At 40.7% G+C, this 27,170-nt stretch overlaps 1 protein-coding gene across 5 annotated transcripts in view; it reads left to right on the top strand.

Annotated features, from left to right (window-relative positions):
* Positions 1-10,813: 10,813 nt before the first annotated feature.
* The window catches only part of SMAD2 (SMAD family member 2), a 102,128-nt gene continuing 85,771 nt past the window's right edge, over positions 10,814-27,170 (top strand). The window contains exons 1-2 of one of the 5 annotated variants that reach the window (XM_036874880.1): positions 10,814-11,130; positions 11,458-11,541. The gene's annotated coding sequence lies outside the window, so the exon portion shown is untranslated. Of the gene's footprint in view, positions 11,187-11,457; positions 11,542-27,170 lie in introns of all 5 variants that reach the window. The other 4 variants (XM_036874876.1, XM_036874877.1, XM_036874878.1 and 1 more) reach the window with 4 other exon arrangements.

Genomic DNA, 27,170 nt, shown 5'->3' with positions numbered 1-27,170 from the left:
ACTTTCACGTGGCAAAAGCCCAACCCTGGCTAATCCTACTATCCCTTTATTCCGCACCTGCAACCTCACAGCTGCATATGCCAGAAATCCTCATCTTACTCAGATTAAGAGGCACAGTCCCTAAAACAGCCCCTACCTGACCCCCCCCAACCCCACCCTTTCCCCACTCTCTCCCTGCTCACTCTGCCCCTCCTTGTTGTGCCTTAACTGGCCTGCCTGGCATGCTCCTGCCCCAGGGCCATTGCACTCACTCTTCCCACTGCCTGAGAGCCTCCTTCCCCAGATCTCCACGTGGCTGGCCCCTTCACCTCCCGCAAGTCTCAGCTCCTATGTTACTGAAAACTGCAAACAGCCCTCCACCCCTACTCCAGCAGGTGTGTTTCCTTCACAGGATAGTGCTTTGCCTGTAATGTTTAATAAATGTGTATTTATTACACTTCCATTGTTCCACCCTGAATTGCACCAGAGGATACAAAGATTTCCAAAGCAAACTTATTTGAAAGACTCTTAGTTGAAGGTCTCTTGGTATAGGGCTCTTTTTAAAAAATTGTATTAATTATAATTGTGCTAAGGAGAGAGATTAGTACTGAGACTCTTTGAATTATTTTGTAGTGCTTGTTGTTCTAAATAAGTAATTCATTAAATATATATGATATATAAAATATCTTTGTGGTTTTTTTCACTTTCTTCATGTCTTACTTGATTTACCATTTAATGCCTGCAAGTGAAGAACCAAGCATTAGGAAACATTTTATAGCCACAGATATCAGAGTAATCTCTTGTATATAGGAGGGTCTAAATCCATATTTATTAAATGATAAAATATAACAATTTAAAACATTACTGTTATTACAGGTTGGTACCAAATTTGAAAATTTTGATTAAAAGGAAACATATTTGCTTCTAATAAGAAAATTGAAAAATAACAAATCATGAATTCTTTTTCATAGTGTATGTTTTTCAACAAGCTCTTGTGTCTGTTTTTTTTTAAGAGGGTCAAACATTGCCTGCTTACTTCTGCTGAATTTTGAACCCTTCCCCTTCAAGTGGTGATCTTTTCTTTACTTGGCATTCTTGTTCAGTGTCACCTCTTTCCCCACCTCCTCATGCCCTCTCCTCTCTCTCTCTTTTCCTTCCTCCTTCCCATCCAGACATGCTCCTCTCACATCTGGGCCTCTGCACATCTACTTTCCTTCACTTTCTTGACTCCCTGCCTGGCTAACTCCTGTCAGTATCATCTTAGCTACAGTTGCCTCTTCTTCTGGGAAGCCTACCCTGATCAAATCCAGTAAGACGCCTCCTCCACAGAATATTAACAGATCCTGCAGGGCAAGGACTGTGTCCTGTTCCTTCTCTTCCCAGCACAGTGCACAGTCCCTAATAGAGGGTTGATTTTCCAGGAACACATAGCTCTGTTGAATGAATGGAAAACTTGGCTCCTTGGCATCATTGAACAGAAGTCACAAAATGTCACTGGAGAGAGAATTGTTTCATTAGTTCAGTGAAATATTTTATATATTGGCAGCCAATTCCAATAGCAGCAAGGCTGTATGTTTGCCAAGCTTTCAATATCCATGAATAATCCTTTATAAAAAGCCTGGCAGAATCTTGTAGACTGATGGACAGCATATTTAGAGCTGGTCAGAAGGGGAGAGGAAATTTTAGAATAAAGTTATGATCTAGAGAGTAGTATAAAAATTTATATAAGAATGTTCATGGCAGCATTATTCAGGAGAGTCGAAAAGTAGAAACAACCCAAATGCCCATCAACTGATGAATAGATAAATAAAATGTGGCATATCCACACAATGGAATATTATTTGCCCACAAAAAGGAATGAAGTTCTGAGGCATACTACCACATCGATGAACCTTGAAAACTTATGTTAATTGAAAGAAGCCAGTCACAAGAGGCCATATACTGTATGAGTCCATTTACATGAGACATCCACAATAAGCAAATATATAAAAGCAAAAAGACCAGATTAGTGGTTGGCTAGGGCTGGGGTAAGGGAAGGGAGGAAGGGGAGTGAATGCTAATGGTATGAGGTTGATTTTGAGGGTGACAAAATGTTCTAAGCTTTGATTGTGATGATCACTGCATAGCTCTGTGAATATACTAAAAACCAGTGAAGTGTACAGTTTAAATGGGCAAATTGCATGGTGTGTGAATTATATCTCAATAAAGCTGTTTTGGAAAAGTCATAGAGAGCATTTGTTGCAAAGTTGTACCTGAGTAGGCTGTAAAAAAATATTTTTCTAAATAATCTTAACTTGTAAGAGTTCTACTTGGTGCTTCCTGGTAAGTGAAAAACCAAATCTCTAAAATCTGGGCCTTTGAACCCCTGTGTGCATAACCCAGGGAGCCCCACTCACTGTGGAGGAGTCACGACTACATGATGCTAAAGATGCCAGCCAAACTGCTACAGCGTGATGAACTCCAGGGAGAAAGCTGTAAGCATAATGAGGAAGAAAACAGCAAAATTACGTGTACAGAGGAAAAGGTAAACGCGTACGTGCAAACTGACAGCTTGCAAAAGCACTATTGTTTTTGTGTAGACTTCTCCTGGCTAGCTGTCCGATTTAGGGAGTCTTCATTTCAGGCACCAATGTAACTGGAAGGAGTGCTGATCTGGGACTTAGGACACCCTTGTTCTAGTCCTGGCTACGTCATTTATTCACCATTCAACAAGCAATTATTGAAAGCCCACTATATGCCAGGCACTGCATCTAGTCCTGTTGACTTAAAGTTCAAAGACACATACCCTACCTCAAGGATCTCACTTTTCAGAGAAAGAGGATAAAAAATATAATAAGTCCTGTGACAGAAAGAAGAGGTAGGACTGAGGAAGAGGCTGATCAGTAAGTTGTATTGTTTCCTGCTTGTTTGCTGTCCCACAAGCATTTCAGCTCCTTGAGGAAAGAGAGCCTTTTCTATCTTAGTCATTTTTTCAAAAACAACTTTATTGAGACACACCATACAATTCATCCATTTAAAGGATACAATTCAATAGTTTTTAGTATATTCACAGATTTGTACAGTCAACATCACAATCTATTTGAGAACATTTTGTTACTCCAGCAAGAAACTCTGTACCCATTAGCAGTTAATCCCTATCCTATCCCCCTCTGCTCTCAGACTTAGCCAACCACTAATCTACTCTCTATCCTTTCAGATTTGCCTGTGCTGGATGTTTCATACAGATGGGATCATACAGTATGTGACCCTTTGTGACTGGCTTCTTTCACTTAGCATAATGCTTTCAAGGTTCATCCATGTGGTTCATTACTTTCCATGGCCAAATAATATTCCATTGTATGGGTATGCCACACTTTGTCCATTCATCAGTTGACAGGCCTTTGATTTGTTTCCACTTTTTGGCTCTTATGAATAATGCTGCTATGAACAATTGTGTATGTTTTTAAGTGAGTATATGTTGCCATTTCCCTTGGGTATACTCCTAGGAGTGGAATTGTTGGGTCATATAGTTACTCTGTTTAATCTTTTGAGGAACTGCCAGACTGTTTTCCAAAGTCCACTATTTTACATTCCTCCCATCAATTTATCTACATCTTTGCCAACACTTGTTATTTTTTGTCTTTTTGACCATACATCCCAGTGGGTGTAGTCACCTCAGTCAATTTTGCATCCTTAGTGCCTCAAAGAGAATCCAGTACAGGCAGATGCCAATTTATTTGTTGAGCAAATTTGAGAACATTTGTCATTTGAGGTTTCCCAAAATCTGACCCCCTTTCCTTTCTGGGGGGTAATCTAACGATTATTGGAGTGAAGCAGATCCCATTTAAAATATAGGTCTCAAAAAATGTCAGCTCCTTACTTTCCCAGACCTGCCTGCAATTAGAGCAAGGAACGTATGTTAAGCTTAGTAAACCGAATGGATCTGCCACAGGCTTCAAAGAGGGAGCCCTAGTAAAACAAAGTAGGTTTGGTGGAGGATCCATTCTGGGGGCAGTAACAGGCACTGCAGTGACATCTGGTTTCCAGGAGCAATAGTGCTGGTAGCGCCAGTGGTGGATGGTACCTGTGTCCAGTGCTACTGAACTGCAAGTGTAAGCCGAGGTATCCTGTTTTGAATGGTGGTGGTCACCGCCCTCAGTGTGTTGTGCTGTGATGTTGGTTGTGATCCTAGCTGCTGCCCGGACTTCCTTGTTCTTGCTTACTGCCTGAGCCTGTTTCTGCAGACTTCCCAGCAACTTTGTCAGCCACCCAATATCCTTTCACAAATTGCCCTTCTCCTTAAGTCAGCAATGTCAGTTTCTTCTGCTGCTTGCAACTAAGAAACTTGAAAGTTGCAATGACTCTTGCATGGGTGAGTGGGTGGGGGATGAATTGATCAGTGGATGAAGGCAGCTACCTGGAAACAGTGTTTTGAAGTATGAGTAGAAGTTCCTCAGGCACAAATGTGTTCCAGGCAGAACAAAGAGCACAACGTAGGCACTGAGGAATGGGAGAGCATGGTGTACTGGGAAAAACGCCAGGAATTCAGCCTGGCTGGGATATAAGGACAAGGTGGGGAGTGGTGAGGTGTAAAGCTAAAGAGACTAGCCTAGGACAGATTGTGAAGGATCTTTTGGGTTACGTTAAAGAGTCTTGATTTTATCCTTTTAAACAAACTATCAGTTTAATCAACATAGCGACATCATCAGATTTGCATTCAGAAAACACACTATAATTTTTAGAAAATTCTGGCAGGAAAGAGAAAGAATTGGAGGAGAGGAAGACCAGAGACGGGAAGACCAGTTAAGGAGCTATAGCAAGCATTACAATGAAAGATGCTAAAGTTCTGAATCAAGGCAGTGAGCTTGAACAAGAGGCATTAGATCTGAGATATATTAAGGAGGTAGAGGAATTTTTGTCCTCAATATAGTAATTAAGAAGGAAGATAACGGATGACTCCAAGATTTTGGCTTAAATAAATCAGAGATGGTGATGCCATTTATGCACACATTCCTTCAAAAAACATTTAATCATCACTTATTGTGGGAGGTGCTGATACAATGCAGCGAATGAAACAGACCTGTTCCTACCATTGTTGTGGTAATAAGTACTCTACATTAGGCCCCGTTTATGTGTCTTCTCAGACTTTTTGGGCCTCTTGCTCCTGTCTCAGCTGCCACCATGAGTGACTTAGTTAAGTCCCTTGTGGTTTGAACGCCCAAGGATGACCAGCCACATACCAGCAGTTTCTTCCCACCACTTCTGAACTCCATGGCAGGGACCTGCTTTCTGAGTGACTATCAAAGAATATGGATAACACAACTGGGAAGTATGGGAAAGTTAGCTCCCTGTGGGACAAGCTTTGACCAATGACAAAGAGACAGGAGACAAAGATAAAATTCCTCTCTTCCTTGAATTGTTCCAAGGCATGAGTCCTCCATATTGTCTGTCTGGCCAAGTGGTTGCATCTGTCAAGAGATTGGCTGTATCTCCTCAAGTTTTTCCATGAAGCAGTGTTCAGCACAGTAATGTATCCCTGTGCATAGCTCTCCATTCTTCCTTGCCTTTTCCCTGTTCCTGCCCTGGGATAATATCTCCTAAAGAAAGGATCAGCATCCTTGCATCAGGGTCTGTTTTCTAGGGAACTGGGCTAAAACACACCCAGAAAGGAAAACAGAAGATGATGAGTTTATTTTTCACATGCTTTGAGTTTGAGGGAAAATTATCGATCCATTCAAAGATATGTATTGAGTACCTCCAGGTATGCTTGAAGTAGGGATAATATATATGGTGAACGAAATAGACATGCTCCAGTAGGAATATTCTGGTGAACAAAACAGACATGTTTCCTGCTCTTAAAGAGCTTACATTCAGCAGGGAGAAGTGACAAATAATAAGTCACAGTACAGAAATAGTGGATATGATAATTCTAGATAATGATAAAGAGTTTTAAAAGGTGGTATGATAGTGTGACTGGTATGTGTGTGTGGAGGGGGTGGTTCTAATCTAGACTGGGTGGTCAAGGGAACAGAGAAGAGGTAGACGAAAAAGCCTTTTCCAGAAGGAGGAGCAGGTCTTCCACAGGAAGTGGCTGGGAGAATAGATGTGGAGATAGACATATTTGTCTAGTGTTGGGGTTTAGGTGCAGAGAGGAAATTTGCCCCATTTTAACTGTGAAATAGTTGGTCAGGACATATGCATAGAAGGTAAAAGGGAGATTGAAGAGAGTAGCAAAGGCATAGGTGAGGCTGTAGATCAGGGACAGGTCAAAGAGTCAGTGGGCAGTATCAGAGCAGGAAAGGTAAGACACTATGTGTATAACCCCTGACACAAAGTGGTCATGGGTCTTTGGAAAAGCCTGGGCCTCGGTTTCTTTAGCTGCAAGGTAAGAGCATTGGTCAGGCTCCATTACTGTATGAAGGCAAGGAGGAGCTGATATGAAACTTCTATGTAACTATGTAATTCACCCCTTGAAAGCCACCATTGAAGTCTTTAGAACCCAGTAGTAATTGCCTCTCTCCCATCATTAATTACATTCTGGCCACTCATCAGCTAACACAATTGTCAGACTCTTTCAGCAAAATGTCTTTTTCATAGCTGAGGACTCCTTACAGTAAGGACAAACAATTGGGGCTCATTAATTCAATCATTAGGACACTGATTATGCATCTATTGTCTACTCTAGTCAGTTATGTTAAATAAGCTCTTCAGTCTTCATCAGAGCAATTATGCTAATAAGGCTGAAATTTTCTAAGAGTATTATACCTTCATACACTTATCCTGCCTAGCAGCCGCCTGGCTCAGTCAATATTGTCACACACAGACAATTATAATCAAGGCATAAGGCCCTATTGTGGACATCTGACTACCAAGTTATCCCTCTCACAATAGAACTTTAAATAATTTGTCCATTGTTCTTCCAGGGTTTAGACATTGGCCCCTGTTTAGTTTTTTCCAAGATATGGAGATCTCAGATACCATTTAAATGCCTTTATGGGAGTGTTCATTGAACTGCATAATTTTCCAAGTAGTATTTGAACAATCATTGGATTAACTATCCAATGATAAATTATCTAGTAATTTTTTATGCTTTTAAATGTACAGACAAGAAATATAATATTAATTATCAGATGCTTGGAGAACGATGAGAAATATAACTTGTTTTCTCCAAATGTTTTTCTCTCAACCAGAGCCAGCTTCTGTCCCAATGTCATTATCTTTAAACTAAAAAACCTATTTGTACGTTTTATTTTCTTGAGTGATTTTGGCCATGGAATGAGGACTTTCCACCATGAAAGACCAATGCTTTTATGATAGGTACGTAACAGATACCTGATAAATATTTGCTGAAGTTAATTCTTTTTTCTTGTATATGCTATATTCTTGTCTCCAGCATTTCCCATCAGATATTAAATATTTTTTATCTTAATAAAAATTACCATGTGAATGAGGACTGTGTGTGTGTGTGTGTGTGTGTGTGTGTGTGTGTGTGTGTAGAGGCAGGTGGACACATCTTCAACATAAGTTCATTTAAAATATCAAATTTCATTGTATTGAGATAAAAATCCAGCTGGTGTTGGGTTTCTTCATTTACAACAAAAGTAACCCCACACATTTGTTCTTTAAATTTTGTACTTAGGTTATCTCATTTAATCAGTTGCAAATAACTGGATCCTTCTTTAAGATGTAGTAATACTCACTGCAACTTAGTTCCACGAGGATGAGCACATATAGAGATTGGATGCTGACAAGATACTCAATAGTTGTACTGAGGGTAACTACAAACTGGAAGGATGGGGCAAAGCTACGTAGAATGCTTGCAGACCTTTGACACACATACAGCCTTTTTCTGCCATACAAATGCTGTATTTCACACTTCTTCAATTACGTGGTATTTTTTATCTTAGGTTGTGGGGAAACAACTGAGAGCAAGATGCTTGCCGTCCTTGTCCTTCAGGAATCTGCAATCTAAATGGTGAGACAAAACACATGAGAAGTTAAAAACCCGCTCAAGACTAAACTAACAGATCAAGACATTACTCAAAGCAAAGTCATGGTATGTAAATCATTCTGACCATGAGAGAAAATTTATAGGTGAGTGATATCCTTCGGGCTGGAGTAACCAGGAAAAGCTTTACAAATTTAGCAGAGAGTTCTAGCTTTTGAATATGAGTTCTAGCTTTTGAAAAATCAATACATGGATATATATATGTGTACATATATATGTGTGTGTATATATAAATACACATATATATCTTCTTTAAAACTCTACAGAAGAATTAATGATAAAATTTAAGTTTTCCACTCATGACTTCAAGGTTCTCTTTCTAGAAGCAACCACCACTACCATTTTCCTTATATGTCTTTCCAGTATATTTTACTACTTTTAAATAGATTCTGAATTGATTTTGATTTGATTTTTCAGTATCATGCACAAAAAAAGGTTAAACAAGGTGTCTATCCACATAAACATAAGACTTACTCAATATAATTTATACAATAGGGACCTACTGATAGGTCTTGAGATACCCTAGTGGATTTCCAAGTTGATTGTTGCCACGGCAATCCCTGCTCCATCTGCCTTCAGTCTCTATCTTGACCCACTTTGGCTTAGATGCATTTCTAGCTGAGAAGGGATGCTCCTTTTCTAAGCCTTTTGGGGACTGCATTGGTAGCCAGATTGCCCCTCCTCCCCTTTCCTCAATCCTACAAATTCTGGAAGGCTTCCTAAATGAAAGAGTTAGGGATCCAAAGTCTGACACTTTGGAGAGATGGTCTTAGACCTCAAGCATATTATCCATTGAATTAATGTGCCCCTCAAAGTACCTAACTCCTGTACTGGGAGCAGATTCTTCTGGAATTCCAGCCAGATCTGCTTCTGTTTCTATTTCTACTCACCCACATAGACACCCAAATGCACACCCTGGTCACACAGGAGAAAATACTTGTGTGACCCAGGGTAGCTTTTTATAGGCCATTTCATATAAAAACTGTTGGCTTGTGTTAGTAGGGAGAAGGACCAAAAACCATAAACAGCCCTCCTACTTCTAAATCGAAATAGCCTTTGCCCTAGAACATCCTCTCTGGTGGCTCTCGGAAGCGGAAAGAGAAGTATTAGGAGGTGAAACAGCTCCACCAATTGGCTTCCTAGATCCCCTTCACAAGCTGTTTTTAAAAAGGGGTGAATAGAGCTGCCTCTAAACTGACAATGGGAGACACCACCCTGGAGGTAAACTTTTGAAGGTAGAATTTCTGCTGGATGGGTTCATCTTAGCATATGTGTTGCAGGCAACAGAAGGGAAGAAAGGATAACGATTATTGGTTTTCTTTTAACTTAGCTCTGTGCTAGTCACTTTCATAATTATTACTTTATTTAATCATCACACAACTATATTTAAGTAGCTATCATTGCAGGTAAGTTTCACTTGCCAAAGGTCACATATTTGGAGCATGCTCTTCATCACAAACTTTCGATGAGAAAAGTACTTCCATGTTTGAGGAGAGAGATGGAGGAAATGCAGGAGATTTTTAACGGAAATTTGGAAAACCTGTAAGACTCAGAGGATGACCAAATATCTCTCCAGATTCAACTGAAGGTACCCTCCTCAGGGAAGCCTTCATTTCGGAAAAGAATATATTTCAAGAAGTCTTACTGTTTGAAGTGGTCACTTGGTACTTCCTGCTTACTGATTTGCATTGCTAGTGCCGCTTTACTTGAGTCGCAGGTTAAATCCACGAAGCAAGGAGTACATGAGAATGAGTGCCAGCCAGGGAACCAAGAAAACCGTGTTCTAGTCTTGTCTCTGCCACCAACTACCTAAGTGAGATCTAAGCTTCTTTTCACCTTCAGTTCTACGGTGCTCTCTGCCTAACACAGTAGGTGCTTAATAAATGCTTGATGTGATTGGTTGGGTTCAATATTTCGGCAGAGGCTCGGGTGTCTGTAAGGTATAAGTGACAAAGTTACCCGATGGAGGTTATGACTCCACCAGCTTTGGGAAGCCACCGGCTTAGCGGCTGTCGTGCAGACGAGCGAGGATGGGGCCTAAGAACAGCGCCTGAACAGTGCAGAAATGCAGGGGAAGGGAAGATAACTCAGCAATTGAGGGGCATCGTGCCAGGCACTTATGTTCTAGATTTCACAAGACCATTCAGAGCATGCATTATTAGCACCATTTTTAACGAAGACAGAATGACGGTTCCGGTTAAAGAAAAATACCTGGCATCCCCTTTCCCTGGCCCTACATCCCAGAAAACATCTCAGCCCTGGGCTTATTTACATCTCGGACCCCGCCCCCGTTTACCACCACGAGGGCCCCGCCCACTCATTCGCAGAAGGGCGCGCCCAGTGTGGGTCCGGTACCCGAGCTTCTGCAGAACCCTCTTCTGCCCGTGGCTCGTCCCGTCCTCTGGGCATCCCCGGGGATGAGCACGTATCCACTCCCGGCTTGACTACTGAAGGTGGGCCAGGCGGCCCCCGACAGGCCCCACCCAGTGGCGCTGGCGAGAGACCGGGAGATCAGGGCCGAGGTAGTGAGGGACGGGTGGTCGCTAGCGCAGCAGGTTACGTGCCTTCCCCTCCCCTTCCCAGAGCCTCTCGTGAGACCGCGCAGGAGACGAAGCCAACCCAAACCACGGACATCACACCCTGCCTACTCCTTCACCACCCCGCCGCCCGCCGGCCACGCCTCGCCTCACGCTCTACGGGGGAGGCGGGACCAATCAGCGAGCGACGTCTCCCTTCCGATTCGAGGCCCCCGACGCGCGGCTCACACCCCGAGCACCCCGTGCGCTGATTGGCTGCACGCGCCGCCGGTCCGGCCGGGAGGGCGGGGCGGCCGAAGGGAAAGGAGGTGGGGAGGTAGTGGCCCGCGACTCTCTGAGCTCCGCTCGTGTCCCGGCCTTTCCCGGGCGCTCGGCCTCCTTCTTTCCCTCCTCCGTTCTCCTCGTCTTCCGTACGCGCCGAGCGCTGCGCTCGGCCGGCGTGCCTCGCGCCCTAACGGGCGGCCGGGGGCGCCAATCAGCGGGCGGCAGGGTGCCAGCCCCGGGGCTGCGCCGGCGAATCGGCGGGGCTCGCGGCCCGGGGTGGGAGGCGGGTCTACCGCTCGGCCGCGGCGGCGGAGGAGCAGCTCCCAGCCAGCAGCCAGCGAGCGCCGAGCGAGCCGCCCGGAGGTGGGTGCGCCGCGCCGCCTGCGGCCGGCAGCGGAGGGCGCAGGGCGGAAGCGGAGGTGGGCCGGCGGGCGCAGCGGGGGAGGGCTCGGCCGTCCAGGTCGCCCGGGGTGGGGGCGAGGCGGGCGCGCGCCCGAGGGGAGGAGGGGCGGTGGCGGGACGCGCGTCCCCACCCCCTCCTTCCCGCGGGCGGCGGCCGGGCCCGCGCCCCCTCCTCGCGCGCCGGGGTCGACTGCCGGGCTCCGGCTGGGGGGCGGGGCGGGTGGCCTGGCGGCCGCGGGAGTGTTTTCAGTTCCGCCTCCAATCGCCCATTCCCCTCTCCCCTCCCAGCCCCTCATCCCATTCGGAAGAGGAAGGAACAAAAGGTCCCGGACCCCCGGCTCTGACGGGGCGGGACCCGGAGCCTTGGTCCAGGTAACGCCGCGGCGCCCGGCGGGCCCACGGGGCTGGGGTGTGTCAATGTGGGGCTCGGGTCGGTGAGGCTCGCCGCGTCACCTGGCCTCGGGGGCCGGGGGCTGGGGTGTGGCGAGGTCGGGGCCGCGGGGCGCCGGGCCCTCGGGGTGCGGGAGCGCAGGGCGGGGCAGCCGGAGGGACGGGGTCGGCAGCCGGAGGGACGGGGTCGGCAGCCGGAGGGAAGGGGTTGGCGCCCGGAGCTGCTGCCCGCCCGCGGCCCGGGGCGGGGGCCGGCTGTGGCCCGTCCCCTGCGCCGCGAACACACTCGGTAGTTTGTGGTTGTGATTTGCAAAGCCCGGAGGGACAGAGCTCTGGTTTCGGGAGTTGTTGAGAAGCCGAGTTAGGAGCGTGCGATACTTTGCTTCCACTTTTTTTTTTTTTTTTTTTTTTGGTGCTGTAACCTTTGTTAACCATTCTGGTCTCGGGGTTCAGAATCGCTTGAGTGTGCTCTCACACAAACACGCACACGGCTGATACTCTGTCCAGGTCCTTCTCTACTCGCTTGTGAAAGTTGCTCTGTGAGCGGAGCCTATTTGTTTTTATCACACGCCTTTAGAAAGCACGCTGATTGATTTCACGTATTTCAAACTTGGTTTTCAAATTTGCAAGTTTGTTTTGTTCTCTCCTGGGGGATACTGCCCTTGGGTTGAGTACTTTTGTCTTTTACTTACTTAACCCTTTTGTGGTTATGGTTTCTTTTTGATCCTAAACAAAAGAAAGACAGTACTTAGGTTGGTTTTGTTATTTCTGCCTCCTGACCCTTTAAAAGCTAAATGCTACCGGTTTGTTGTCAACTAAACCTTTATTTAAAAAGAAAAAAATTACCAGGTAAAACGAAAATGAAGTAGCATTTTCCATCTAAGTCCTGGCATGTTTGTTACAGTTTGGAGTATCCTAAATTTTGGTGTTTTAAACTTTTAAAACGACGCAGGTAAAGTAATTGTCAATAAATAAATAAGTGATCACGCAAACTCCATTTTTCCAAAAATGGTCCCTGAAATTTGAATTAATTTCCAGAACTCTGAATGATTAGTTCCTTTTCTTCTGATTTCATGTGAATTGAACCTTCACCACTGATTGTAAGGGTGCTTTCCTTGAGACTAATAAGATAATACATTTTCTATTATTCTGAAAATACATTAGCTATTTTTCTAGTTTTGATCCCCTTTAAAAAAAAAGTTTTCCTCACATACATGTGTCAGGTAAATAGTTAAATTAAATTTGGGAAGTTTTGATGTGAATAAATAAGCAAATATACACAGAGATGGGAGAAATAATGTAAAATGGAGTTCATAAATGTATCATGGTTGGAGGATTTTTTTTTCATTTGCCTTAAAAAAAACCATACAGGGTATTGATAGAATTTTCTCCACCAAAAGGTCATGTAGAAAACATTTATATTAAATTCAGGAAGTAACACTGATTTTATTTTTAAAGTTCCTTTGTTTTTTTTTTTTTTTGCCGTAAAATTAGCTGTGGTAGTAAGTAAGAATAGTTCAAGTCTATGGGCATATCTAAGGTGATTACCCACTTAAACACTCTTAATGTTAAAATTGAGTTTAAAGTAGTTCATTGGTCTGTTTTAATTAATGTAATGTGATTGGTAACATCCATTTCTGGACTTGTTTTAGTAAGAAATTGCTGTTAGAACTTGGTTTTTATACTTTGTAGCTATACTTTGTACAGTGATTTCACATTATAGGTGTTCAACAAAGTTTGGTTTTTCAAGGTTGTAAGTTAACCTGTGCCTAGTCATAAATGGTCAGATCGCTACACACACAATCTGTAAGGTTCATGAAATAAGAATCTTGTAAGAAACTGTGCAGAGTAATTTCCTGTTGTTTGTGGCTTGTCAGGCTTGGTGTGTGCTTTAACTCTCAAGTAGGAATTTGGGGATAGTTTTGTATATTTCAGCAGAAATTCTCTTTAGTAAGAACAAAGGTTGTTTCTACTTCAAGATGGCAAAAGGTCCCCTTTTCATTTTCATATTGTAGATATTACAAACATGTTGCTAAAATTTTGTTACCTCACATTGGTGGAAAATCCGTGAGTGAAAAATAGTTTAGTTACGTAACCTGCTGATCAAAGACCTATTGAATTTTTACATTTTGCAAATATTTTCAGCTTTGGCTTTTCTAAAGGTGTGAAAGCACTCCTTATTCTTGTTTGGTTTTGATTTTGTTGGTTTTGTACTTTAGGACTTCTAAGGCCTCGTTTTGTAGCAGCTTTTTTATACAGGTGTTTTTGTAATGCATATAAAAGTCATATTTAGTGCAGTCTGGCAGATGGAGTCTCATTCTTATTCTTGGGACAAGAGTCATTTTTAGATGATGGTGAGGGGCATGTCTTTTGATGGGAGTAGAGGAGCCATTTTTATCTGTAAGAGGAAAGATGTTTTCCACTAAGTGTTGTAAAGGTATGTCAGAAAATGTGAAATAAAAAGATTTCAAAACCAGTTCAGGAGAGGTTATGCATTTATTCAACAACTAACTTGTATTTATTGAACAGGTAACATTTATTCATTTATTAAACAGTAAAACAGCCTTTTGCTGTGTGTCAGGCCCTGAACTAGGCAGTGAAGTAACAGGGAACAAGTGTATCCCTGTTCCTTAATGGGATTAGAAAAGTGGAAAATCTTCATATCTCCTTGTCCTGTCCTCCAGTGTTTAGAGTAGGAAAATCATGTTAATGTACAAATTCAGGACTGAGCCAATTCCTAAAGTATGCTTGCACGGCTTTCTTTTGAGTGTAGAGGACAGCACTAGGGAAGGTGTCACGTGTTAACTCATATTGTCACCGGGAACAGGTAGGGTATTTTTGGGGGGTGGGGGAACTTGTCACCATTTTTGCACAATCTCTACAAATTGAAGATATGACTAGTCTTTCAGAAATATATTTGTTGCTGAGCAGGTGAACACTTGTAGAGCTAAGCCTAATTTGGCCTTAGTTTGATTATCCATTGCCTTTTATAGAAACTGGTCAGGGAAAGAAAGCAAACCTGAATCGGTCAGGTTCTGATGAGAGTATGAGAAAGTATAAAAGCAATGAGCTAAACCGAGAAAAAGGATTGGGCTGCAATCTTGTGTAGTGGAAAGGCCCTGGGTTTTGGCGTCAGAGAGACCTAGGCGTACAGTCAGTTTCTCAGTCACTGTATTGGGCAAATTACTTAACTCCTGAGCCTTGGTTTTCTGATTGAAAATGGAGGTAATAACACCTACCTCTTAAGGTTATTACATACAAAGAGTAAATGATTGTGATGAAGGTACCTAAGAACAGTGCCTCAGACTAAGGGTCTTCTCAGAAGATCTTTGTTCTCTTCTGGTTGTAGCTTTCACTTGTTTTCTAATTCAGATGATTTTCCTACACTCTTCTCCTTGACCTATTATAAAATACATTTGAGAAACAGACACTTAGCGAAAAGGCCTAAGGTAGGCAAATTGTCCAAGTCCATACCTTTCAGTTCTAGTCATAGGAGAGCCATTGTGACCCTTAATTAGAACCTGTTGGCATTTATTTCAAATGTTTCTAACAAGCAAAGTTATCTTGCTTCTAAACCCACAGTAGATTAGAGACAAGTAGATTGTGGGTCATGTGGGAGGTTGAGGGGAGTCTAGTGGGGGGTGGGGTAGGAGGATGGGGAACTGTTAGCCTACTGTCTATTTTAAGGAAACACAGATAACAGTCTGGTGAGGATAATGGAGATAATCTACAAGACACAAAAACGAATACTCAGAGCCTAGCTAGCATGTCTGGAACCATTCAGTGCAGGACCAGACCTGAAAACATAGTAATGAAAGTTCATCAATTAGATTAAATCATATTTGGGAAAATCTATTTAAAGAGGGCGGTAATCTCCATAATATACTTTAGATTGTCATTCAGGATGATTAACAAATGTTCTTAAAGGGGTAGAGCATGGTTCTAATGACTTTCTTTATGACAGATCCAAAGTACCTGCTCTGACCAAGGTGCTTTTCATTTGTTTTGCCATTCAGAGTGCCGTGATTCCAGACTGAAAAATCTTTCATGCTAGGCCAGTAGTAAAGAAAGATGATCTAAAGGGTGTCGCACCCCTGGCCACACCTTTTCTTTGGAATAAGTCAGTTTTTTGTCAATCTGCAGGGGTGTCGTGTACAACTTTTCACTCAGGTTTTAGGATAAAGTATGCTAGAGATTTCTAGGACTGAACAAGTGTGGACAGTTGGCTTAGTCTGTCTGTTGAGGGCTTCGTGCTTCTTATATGTGACTTCTATCCAATATTAGCCTTGGTAATTTTTTTGGATCCTCCTCTTTTCTATCTCAGGGTTACTTTCTAAACCATCTACTCCATCAAATATTAATTGGTCACCTTGTAATTTATAGCCTTAGCTATTTGGAAAAAAAAAATGGACTTTTTTTTTTTAAACCAGTAGTACAAAAGTTATCCATCCTTTTTTGTTTAAAAATGCACAGTTTGAGGCTTATTGCTTATCTCTGATCAATTTTTAAAATTTATTTATTTCATTTTATTTATTTTTGGCTGTGTTAGGTCTTCTTTGCTGCGCACGGGCTTTCTCATGGGTTTAGTTGCTCCGCGGCATGTGGGAACTTCCCAGACCAGGGCTTGAACTTCACCGTGTTCCCTGCATTGGCAGGTGGATTCTTAACCATTGCCCCACCAGGGAAGCCCTCTCTGATCAATTTTGATCATTACTCCAGGTTGATATAATTGTGATGTGTTCAATTAGGACATATTTCAATGCTGATTATAGGTAAACATCTCAAGGATAGCTCTGAGCTTCAATTTCAGTAATTTCATGTAGGGAGAATGTAATTTTGCCAAGCCAGATGGATTTAGGCCCTGCCTCTGGTTTGGCTGGTTAGCCTGAAATATTAAGGTAGTTAAGGTAATTGTGGCTCACATATGTGCCTTACATTCTAGAGTGTGTACGCGTTCCTCTTAGATATGTGAGCCACACTGACAGGACAGATGCCTGGTAATTTAGATCTTTAAGTTTGTGCTTTTAAGAAAACAGAAATCCTGAAGTGATTCATTCTCATTAAAATTTGTGAGTTTACTGTCAACTTGTCACGAATTCTTCCAGATAGTTCTGTAATTTTCAAAATCTCAGAATTACTTTGGCCTCAAGACTAGAACAGTGGAAAGTGAGTGCAGACTTGAGTTTTGATCTGTTCAGTACACATGTCCAGTTTGCATCTGAAAACCTGTAGTGCCCTACTGTGACCTCCCTTCTCTTTTGGCGGGAGGGCATAGCTTCAGGTTTAATGTATTCAGCTTGTGAGGAAGAATAACTGGGAGGAGCCACTGGAAGTTCATCAGATTTATTACCTTGAGTCTTTCAGTTCAAAAACTCGATCTGAGGAAGTAGCATAGTAAATCTGTGATCTTGTAGTTTGCCCGTTGAAGATAAAGTACATTTGCATATGCTGCTTCAGCTTTTCCAAAAATTCTATAAAGAGATAATGGTTATGGACTTGTAAATATTAAGGTAATGCTCCGTCTTAATCATCTTTCATTATAAAATGTGGGGCGGTGAATCTGGTTTTCAAAGTTCGCAGAATAAACTCCTGATAAATGGTGCAACGGAAGCTGGGCCCATGGGCTTTCTTCCTTGATTTGAATGAACTATGGAAACTTTTTTGTTGACTAGAGGCGCTCTATCTATGGCAGTGAATGCAAATTTTTCATGTTTAGACCAACCTTTTACTTTGTAGACAGGTGGTTAGGCTGTAGTTCGTGTAAACCGGCCAATTAAACTTTTCTTTATAAAATGTTTTAAGTATCAGGAGGGTTCCACTTTGGCCTGAGGTTTGTGCATTGGCCATTTTTGCTCTAAACCCGTTTTCAAACCTCATGCACACACATACCTGTATGCACACAGCAGCAGCCAGAGAGAAGGCTCCTACCAGCAACAGCAACAGCAACAGCATTATGCAGAATCTCAAAATGTAAGGAAAGTGACAGTTGCTGAAGCCCTGCCTGCTCAGTTTTCCTCTCATTCTTTGGCCCCCAGGAAGCCTTTGAAGCTCTAGAGGAGTAATAGATCGTAGAGAAGAAACTTTCTGTAGACCCACACCATTCAGTATAGTAGACACCAGCCACATGTGGCTATTTAGCACTTGAAATATGGCTTCTGTGACTGAGGAAGTGAATGTTGAATTTAATTTTAATTAATTTTAATTTAATAGAAAGTTGTGTTGGGCAGTGCTACTCTAGCCTTTGCTTTAATTGCACTTTTACACACTGAGGACTTGTACCCAATTGATGGTGTAAGTTGTTGCTTTAGCAGAAGGTCAATACAGACTCTGGGAGTTTTAAGAGAAATTGGAGTACTGAATATTTGTGCTGATTTGAGTCTGGGCTTGTGTAGTCTCTTAATAGTTGGATCCCTTTTCACAGTCCAGGGATGATAAACTAGTATGTAATTTTATGTTTACAAGCTGAATATAGACCTATGGATTCCACACAACTCATTAAAGGTGAAAGGAATGTAACTCAAGTAAAGAACAGATAGACTCTCTTTATACAGCAGTCCCCATATAATGGGGACTTTCACTGAAGTAATGACTTGCTTTTAGGGTTAAATTCAAGCTCTAACATTACGTTTTAACAGTCCATAAAACTGAACACATGAATGTTTTCTCTTTGCTTTTAAAAGGCACATTACCCATCGCTCTCCATGGGGCCAACTTAGGTTTCCAATTGGCAGTCTTTCCTTACTAGCGTACAACTTTGGAAAAAAAGCATAGTTACAGTGAGAATTGAGAAATCTGGGTTTTTTTTGGTTGTTGTTCCTAAAACTAGTTTTTACTTTTTTTTTTTTTTTTTAATGCTTTCTATTGTCGGGGTTTCTTTGACTAAAACAATTGTAAAAATCCAGGTCATTAGTAAACGTGTGATACATGTTTGAATGTGGATTGCCAAAAATCTAATAGTGATTTTATACTATTTCAGCAGGAACTTAGGTGTTCTTTATGAGGCAGCACCATCACATTTCAAGTATTTTATGTTGAAATATCTAACTTGATTTTCTTTTGAAATAAATATTTATATAGGTATTTGGAGAATATTTTGTATTTGCAATTTGAAGATATTTGAAATTTACATTTACTTTCTATACTTAATGACTTCCTTTGTTCTAAACTTGAACCTTGTGAAGTGTTTTTTGCCACTCTTTTTCATATCCACCTTCCTGCTGCCCTTTTAGAAGTCATCACTGAATTCTGAACTGCCAAGTTTAGCAGTCTTTTCTCCATTATCATACTACTTTCTTCAGTGTTTGCATCATTGACTATACTCTCTTTATCTAGATTTCTAAAAAAATCACACAAAGAGACATAGATTAGGCCCATTCCTCCTGCTACAAATGTTGGATAAAACGTAAAACATTTTTGGTTATATATATATATATATAGCTGATCTAGAGAGGGAGGGGTGGGAGGGAGAGAAAAGTCCCCAGGTACCAGAAACTTAGAAAGTCAGTTAGTGTCAAGGAAAAGCTGGCCTTGGGGAATTTATTAGATAATTCAGTAGCTGGGGCTGGGGTTGTAATGCCATTTGGGGAAAGGAGATAAAATTCTGGGAACTGTATACTAAAATATATATATCTATATCTCTGTTCCGATATCATTGAAACTTCTGTGGCCTCTGAGAAAAACAAGCCTCAAGCTTCTCTATGGAAAAACTAGAAAAACACTAGTTTGTAGTGTTTTTGTAGAGGGACTTAAATAGCACATGAAGGCCAAGCAGGGTAAATAAAAAGCAGACACTAGCTAGATGTAGAATAGTGGATTTTTTAAATAGGTGATACATTATTGTATTCAAATTCAAAATTCAAAATTCAGAAGATACAAAAGGATATACAGTGAAAAGTCTCTTTGCCAGCCTGTCCCTGCCACCCAGTTGCCTTTCCAAAGGCAAGTAGCATTACTAGGTTTTCTTGTATTGCTCCAGAGATTTTATGCATATGTGAGCAACTTTGTGCATATATTACCTTTTAGTACAAAAACTGGTCCTGTATTTTGCTTAATAATGCATCTTGTAGATTATTCCGTGTCAGTACATAATGAATACTTTTTAACTTTTTCTTTTGGTTGCACAGTATTCTTCTGTATGGGTGTCTATATTTCATCAGTCCTCTTGTTGATGGACATTTATTTCCAGTCTTGTGGTATTAAAAATAGTGCTGTAATGACTTTGTTGATACATCATTATACACATACATAGGATAGATTTCTAGAAGTAGGTCAGAGGATATCTACATTTGTATTATTTATTTTAGAGAATGTACTTTATTCATTTTTTGAATAGGTAGTAAGAGCACATGGTGCAAGATTCTAAAGGGACAAAATAGTAAATAATGAAAGTAACTCTCCCTCAGATCTCAACTCCTGCTACCCAGTTCCATGTCCTTCTAGAGCTGCTCTGTTCAATAGATAGCCACTAGCCACATGTGGCTCTTGAACACTTGAGCTGTAGCTAGTCCAAATTGAGATGGGCTGCATTTGTAAAATACATACTAGATTTTTAATACTTAGTTAAAAAATAGAGTGTAAAATATCTCCATTTTTAATACTGATTACACATCGAAATAATATTTTAGAGATATAGTAGGGTATATTAATAAAATTATTAAATTATTAAAATGATTACTTTTAACTATTTTTACTTTTTTAATGTAGCTAATAGAAAATTTACAATTATATGTGTGGTTTGCATTCTATTTCCGTTGAATGGCTCTGGCTTAAAGAAATTCCATATATATATAAACAAGTCTGAATGCATGAGAATTCCTCTTATCAGGCCGGGTTTTTTTTCCTTTGCATTATAATCTGTAGCATCAGAAATCTCGACGTTGGTTAAAACATACCAGGCGGTTCTTTCCTGTCACATTTACTCTCAACATTTACCATGATCATAGTGGGTCTCATCAGTGAAAGCCATGCTTCCATTGACTTTTACGATGTTTGCCTACTTTAGAGAGAAGGCTGATATTACTTTTTTTTTTTTTTAATTAATTAGCTTATTTATCTTTGGCTGCGTTGGGTCTTCGTTGCTGTGCGTGGGCTTTCTCTAGTTGCGGCGAGCGGGGACTACTCTTTGTTGCGGTGCGCGGACTTCTCGTGTTACGGAACACGGGCTCTAGGCGCGCGGGCTTCAGTAGTTGCAGCGTGTGGGCTCATTAGTTGTGGCTCGCGGGCTCTAGAGTGCAGGCTCAGTAGTTGTGGAGCACGGGCTTAGTTGCTCCGCGGCATGTGGAATCTTCCCGGACCAGGGATTGAACCCGTGTCCCCTGCATTGGCAGGCAGATTCTTAACCACTGTGCCACCAGGGAAGTCCTCTGATATTACTTTTGCTACATGTTTTTGAACCTGCTCCAGTCTGCACTGGTTGCCTACACCTAGTACACAGCAGTTGTCCTCGGATCCCCCTTCACTGTCATTTTATGGGGTTCACTGTCATGGGGTTCACTGTCATTTTATGGGGTTCCTTAGCCTTTCTCCTTTGTTAGATCTCCTATTCTTTTGCTCTCCTTTCTTTTGATGAAACATATCCTTCAGGACTTCCTTTGAGAGAGAGTGTGTGTGGAAAATATTTGGAGCTGTTACATGTCTGAAAATACCTTTATTCGATCCTGGGTGGGTAATAGAATTCTAGGTTAAAAATAATTGTTTTTTAGAATCATGAGGGCATTGCTCTGTTGACTTCACTTAGTGTTACTGTTGCGAAAATCAAATCCATTCTGATTCTTTTCTGTATGACCTTTCAAAAAATTTATCCCTGGAGACTTTTGGCTCTTCTTAGCATTCAGAAGTTTCATAGCCACCAACCTTGATGTGGATGTGTTTCATCCATTGTTCTGGGGTCTTGATGGGCCTTTTCAATCTGGAAACTCCCATCGAAAGATTTTCTTGATTTATTTGATATATTTCTTGATTTCTTTGACTGATAATCCCCCCCCCCCCCAATCATCTCTGATGTCTTTCTGGAAGTTCTGTTTGGACATTGGACCTCCTGAACTGGCCTTCTAATTTTCTTCATTTTTCTCCACTATTTTTCATCTTTCTTCTTGTTCTGCTTTCTGGGAGATTTCCTATACTGTATCTTCCCACACTTCTGTTGTCCCCCCGCCACCCCCCCCACTCCGTTTCTGCTATCAAGTCATCCAAGAGCTCTTCTTTTACACTTTGAATGTTCCCTTTGTAAAGTATGTTTCCTTTGTAAAACATGCTGCTCTTGCTTCAGGGTTGCTATATCCTCTCTTGTTTCTCTGGGTATAATGATGATTTTGAGGATGTTTTCTTTCTCTGTATAGTCTCAAACTTATTGAAAGTTGCATTTTTCTGTTTTTGCTTGCATTTTTCCTCACATAAACCAAGTAATCGTTGATTAAGAAGGTGGGGTCTAAAAAGCCGATTGGAAACTAAGCATGTGGGTCTTCTTTCAGTTTCACTGTAGAGTGATCTGAGTGGACCGTTTGTTGGTAAACTCTCAATATTAGTATCTGTATGTTTTTCCTCCTGGGTTGGTCAGGTAACCTGGAGAGGAGTCTTGATCTGACTAAATGGGTAAAGGTCTGGCTGTTAGTATCTTGGGAGCCAGAACTCAGTGGAGGAAGGGGTTGGGGAGTGTCTGCTTTTGGCATGCTTATGTTCATTTACCCCCTCTCTTCTCCTAATGGGACCCAGGCCATCTCCTAGCACAGGTAGACTGTTTTACTCTCTGCCAAGAATAAACGTTTAGTCTTCTGGAGAGGGAGAGGAGCAGTTACCCAGTGGCATAGAGTGGGGAAGTGGAGCTAAGTATCTGATTGCTTCTCAAATATCCCTCACCCAGTCCTGCCTATTTTATCTCCTTCCTCCTTCTGGCCCTCAGTTCCTGCTATGACTGGTGGTGTCTGCTACTTAGCCTTTTGAGAATTCTGCTGTGTAGATCAGGATGTTTCTCCACAGGTAGCCTAGAGTTAGTAAGTAGTCTCTGATCTGTTCACAGTTATTACTCATCCATCCATTTTCCAGTTATCAAAATTTTGCTTGTTTTTGTCTTACTCTTCTCCCTATCTTCATGAAATTGTCTTTTCTTTTTTATTTTTAAATTCCTTTATTGTGTGTTGAGTTTGTTTTTGTTTGCTGTCTTCACCTGCAACCCACTGATTAAAGTTTTCCATTAAAAATTTTTAAGGATAACCCTCTGAAAGAATTGGAATAGAATGTATAACTCCAAATCAGTGGGGATGAGGTGGTGGAAATAAAGAATATGTGATCATTCAACTAGAAGGCAGGAAAGGAGAAAAAAGAAGCAAAGAAATTGCTTACGAATTAGAAAACAAAATAAGATGATAGAAAATAAGCTTAAATGTCTCCATAAACCAATGCATAATTTCAGATTAAGCTTGCTGGTTAATGGAGAATGAAAAATTAAAAATTAACTAAATGCTTTTTATTAGTAGATACACTTGAAACTATGATGACACAGTTTTAAAGTAAAGGAAAAAGATGCAAAAAGATGTACTAGGCATAAACTCCATTTGGGCTGCTGTAACAGAATTCCGTAGACCGGGTGCCTTATAAACAATAGAAATCTATTTCTCACAATTCTGGAGGTTGGGAATTCCAAGTTCAAGGTGCCAGCAGATTTGGTGTCAGGTGAGGGCTCACTTCCTACTTCATAGACAGCTGTCTTTGCTGTAACCTCATATGGCAGAAGGGGGCAAGGGAATTCCCTGGGGTCTCTTTTATAAGGGCATTAATCCCATTCATGAGGGCTCCACTCTCATGACCTAATCACTTCCCAAAGGCCCCACCCCCAGATATGATCACAGTGGGAATTAGGTTTCAACATGTGAATTTGGGTGCAGGGCAGGGCAGGTGTGGTAGGGACAGTCTGTAGCAGTCTATACGGTAACATTAGCAGAATTACAAGGATAAGTCAACAAATGTGTAATAATCATTGTAGGAGATTTTAACATACCTCACAGTAATATGAGAAAAGATAGGTAAAAAATAAGGTTATACAGCACTGGAAATGTGCAGTTAGCAAGCATGCAACAATTACAATTATATTCTTTTCCGGTACATATGGAATTATACAAAACTTGGTTATGTACTAGACCTCAGAGCAAATGTTGACAAATTCCTAAGAATTTGTACCTTAAAAATCATGTCCTTGGACCCTAGTGCAGTTAAGTTAGAAACATAACAGGAGGATAGCAACAACAGCTCCCAAATCCATAGTTGTATGCTGAAAAAACATACTTCTAAATTTAAGAGCAACTCATAAAAATTAGAAAATGTTTAGGATGATGAAAATACCGCCAAAACAAAACAAAACAGCAAAAGTTCATTTGTCTATCTGGGAAACTTACAACCTTAAATGTGTATTAAAGAAGTAAGAATGTTTACTTAGTAAAGAAAAATAAGTTAACTATACAATGTAATGAGTTAGAAAAAGGAAGGAAATAAAGTTGAGAAATATTAATAGGGGAAAAATAGATATAACTGGAACAACTAAACCTAAGGTGCTAAGTTGAAAAGACTAAGTTTGATAGAGGAGGAAAAGAAGGCACAAATGTGTTAGAAATGAAAAAGGGATAGGACTGCGGCCAAATTGAGATTTCAAAACTAAGAACACTGAGCAGCTTTTTGCTTTCAGATTGGAAAACAGGTAGAATGGAAATTTCTAGCAAAATAAATTACCAAAATTGGCTTAAGAATAAGAAACTTGATTAAACTTGATTAGATTATAATGTTAAAATTTAAATTCATAGTTAGATATTACACCAAAATGAAATTAAATAAAAATCCCCCAGCAACCCAAACCCCAAGTGAAAATTCCAGATGGGCAAGTTCTATAAAACTTATGAAGAACCAGTAATTCCAGTGTTACACAAAATGTCATAGAAAAAATCATTTTGCTAGGCAACTGTAATCTTGATACCCTCCCAGCCATCGAGACAAGTGTAGTACCAGAAGGGAAACATGTAGGCTACATCTCACTAATGAACATGGCAAGAAAATTTTAGGTAAAAATGTTAGTATTTGCTCAAAACAAAAAAAAACGCTGTGACTATTTAGGGTTTGTCTCAGGAATGTAAAAACGATTAAACATTAGAAAACCTGTAAATGAAATTCATCACATTAACACATCAAAAGAGAAAAGCCGTATGATAATCTCAGTGGGTGAAGGAAAGCATATGATAAAATTCAGTACTTATTCTTGACAAAAATTCTTAGAAAACTAGGAATCAGGGAACTTGCCTAATTTGAGTAAATGGTGTTGGTTTAAAAAAATAGAAGTGTACCTATGGCATGATTCCAACTATATGAATTTCCAGAACAGGTAAAATTACTTTGATAGAAATCATGGGTGTGAAGGGTAGATTGACTCAAAAGGGATCCAAGGAATCTTTTTGAGATGATGAAAATATTCTGTATCTTGACTGGGACGGTGGTTATATGGACGTATATATTTACCAGGACTCACTGAATTATATGTTTAACATCTGTGCATTTTATTGTATGTAAGCTGTGCCTCAATAAAGTTGACTTTAAAAAGAATACAGGGCTTCCCTGGTGGCGCAGTGGTTGAGAATCTGCCTGCTAATGCAGGGGACACGGGTTCGAGCCCTGGTCTGGGAAGATCCCACATGCCACGGAGCAGCTGGGCCCGTGAGCCACAACTACTGAGCCTGCGCGTCTGGAGCCTGTGCCCCGCGACGGGAGGGGCCGCGATAGTGAAAGGCCCGCGCACCGCGATGACGAGCGGTCCCCGCACCGCGATGAAGAGTGGCCCCCACTTGCCTCAACTAGAGAAAGCCCTCGCATGAACCGAAGACCCAACACAGCCAAAAATAAAATAAAATAAATAAATAAAGTAGCTATAAAAAAGAAAAGTGTTTTTAAAAAAAAAAAAAAAAAAAAAAAGAGTACAGTTGACTCTTGAACTGCATGGGTTTGAACTGTCTGTGCCAGTCCACTTCTATGTGGATTTTTTTTTTTCAGTAACTGTGTACTACACTATTCATGGTTGGTTGAATCTTCACATGCAGAACTGATACAGAGGGCTAACTGTAAAGTTATATGCGAATTTTTGACTGCATGGGGCGTCAGCACCTCTAACCTCCTCATTGTTCAAGGGTCAACTGTATATAAAAACCAGTGCATTACTATATGCCAGCAAGAAACAAAATCTAAATTTTAAAAAGCCACCCTTTAAAATGGCAACACAAACTACAGAATACCTAGGAAAAAATAAAAACACGTGGGACCTTAATGGAAAAAATTATAAGACCCATATAATATTCAATTAGAAGAAGATATACTTGTGTTTATGAATAGAAGACAGTATCGTGTCAGTTTTCCTTCACTTATTTATAAATTGTGTCATTCCAGTTAAAATCACAGGTGAAAGAGAATTCACTTTATCAGATTTCAAGACATATTGTATAGCTTTAATGGTTAAGACATGATGGTATTTGTCTCAGATATAGACTAATGGAAGGAAAGAAAAAAAGCCTAGAAACACAAATAGCATTTGTAATCACTAGGGAAAAGATTCAGTATGTGGTGCTGGTGTACTTGATTATTTCTGTTGAGAAGGGGAAGATGCCTACCTCACACCATACACACAAAAAAATTACAAGTGTGAAAAAGCAAAACTTTACACTTTGACTTTTAAAAGGTGACAGCATATGGAAGGATCTTTAAGAAGGTACAAATATATACATATGATTTAAAATACTGATAAATTTGAGCACATTAAAGTAAACTACTTAAGTATAAAAAAGGCCATCAAAAGTCACTTGCTAGGTGAAGATACATGTGATATGTGTAATTAACAAAAGATTATTATCCAGAATATATAAATAATTCCTGTAAATTAAGAAAAAGATGGTGAATGTGAACAAATGATTCAAAGGAATAGGATCCTGAAAAGTCAGTAAATATGAAAATATTCTCAGACTTCTTAGTAGTTGGGGAAGTGCTAAACATCGACAGCCCTCTGTGTTGCACCCCATCCTTTTGACAAAAGTTTGAGAGACCAAATAATGTGTTAGTGATACTGGGTAAAATAGGAACTCATATTTCCCTGGTGGGAATGACAATTAGTATAACCATGTTGATAGTATTTGGTAAAGTTGTATATGTGCATGTCCTACTATGCAGCATTTCAACTCCTTGGTATCCTAAGGCAGTGGTTTTCATATGTTTTTTTACAAACCTATGGTGGGAAATATGTTTTACATGAGACACAGACTGAATTAAAATTTTTGAAATAATTGAATATGCTCTGTTTTCTACTGTATTCTGTTTTCTATTTTTTTTCTTTTCTGTTCTTCTAAAAAAGATACTTCTCAGGATCAACTAAGTTGATTCATATTCGTTAATTGTTCACAACCCTCAATTTAGAGAAATGGCAGAGGATAACATATGGTAAAATGTCTCTTTTAAGAATGTATGTGTGTGTGTGTGAGTGTGAGGTTGCAGTGTAAAATTGTATTTCTCGCTGTGGGGCTTCATTTTTGATCAGGAAGTTCAAAAGTTTCTGTCCTTAAAGAGCTCTCATATACGAATGAGAAGATATATGCCAG

The sequence above is a fragment of the Balaenoptera musculus genome, chromosome 14 (genome assembly GCF_009873245.2).
Source record: "Balaenoptera musculus isolate JJ_BM4_2016_0621 chromosome 14, mBalMus1.pri.v3, whole genome shotgun sequence".
Classification (NCBI taxonomy): domain Eukaryota; kingdom Metazoa; phylum Chordata; class Mammalia; order Artiodactyla; family Balaenopteridae; genus Balaenoptera; species Balaenoptera musculus.
Note: the sequence above shows the minus strand (reverse complement) of the source record. Positions and strands in the feature narration are given on the sequence as shown.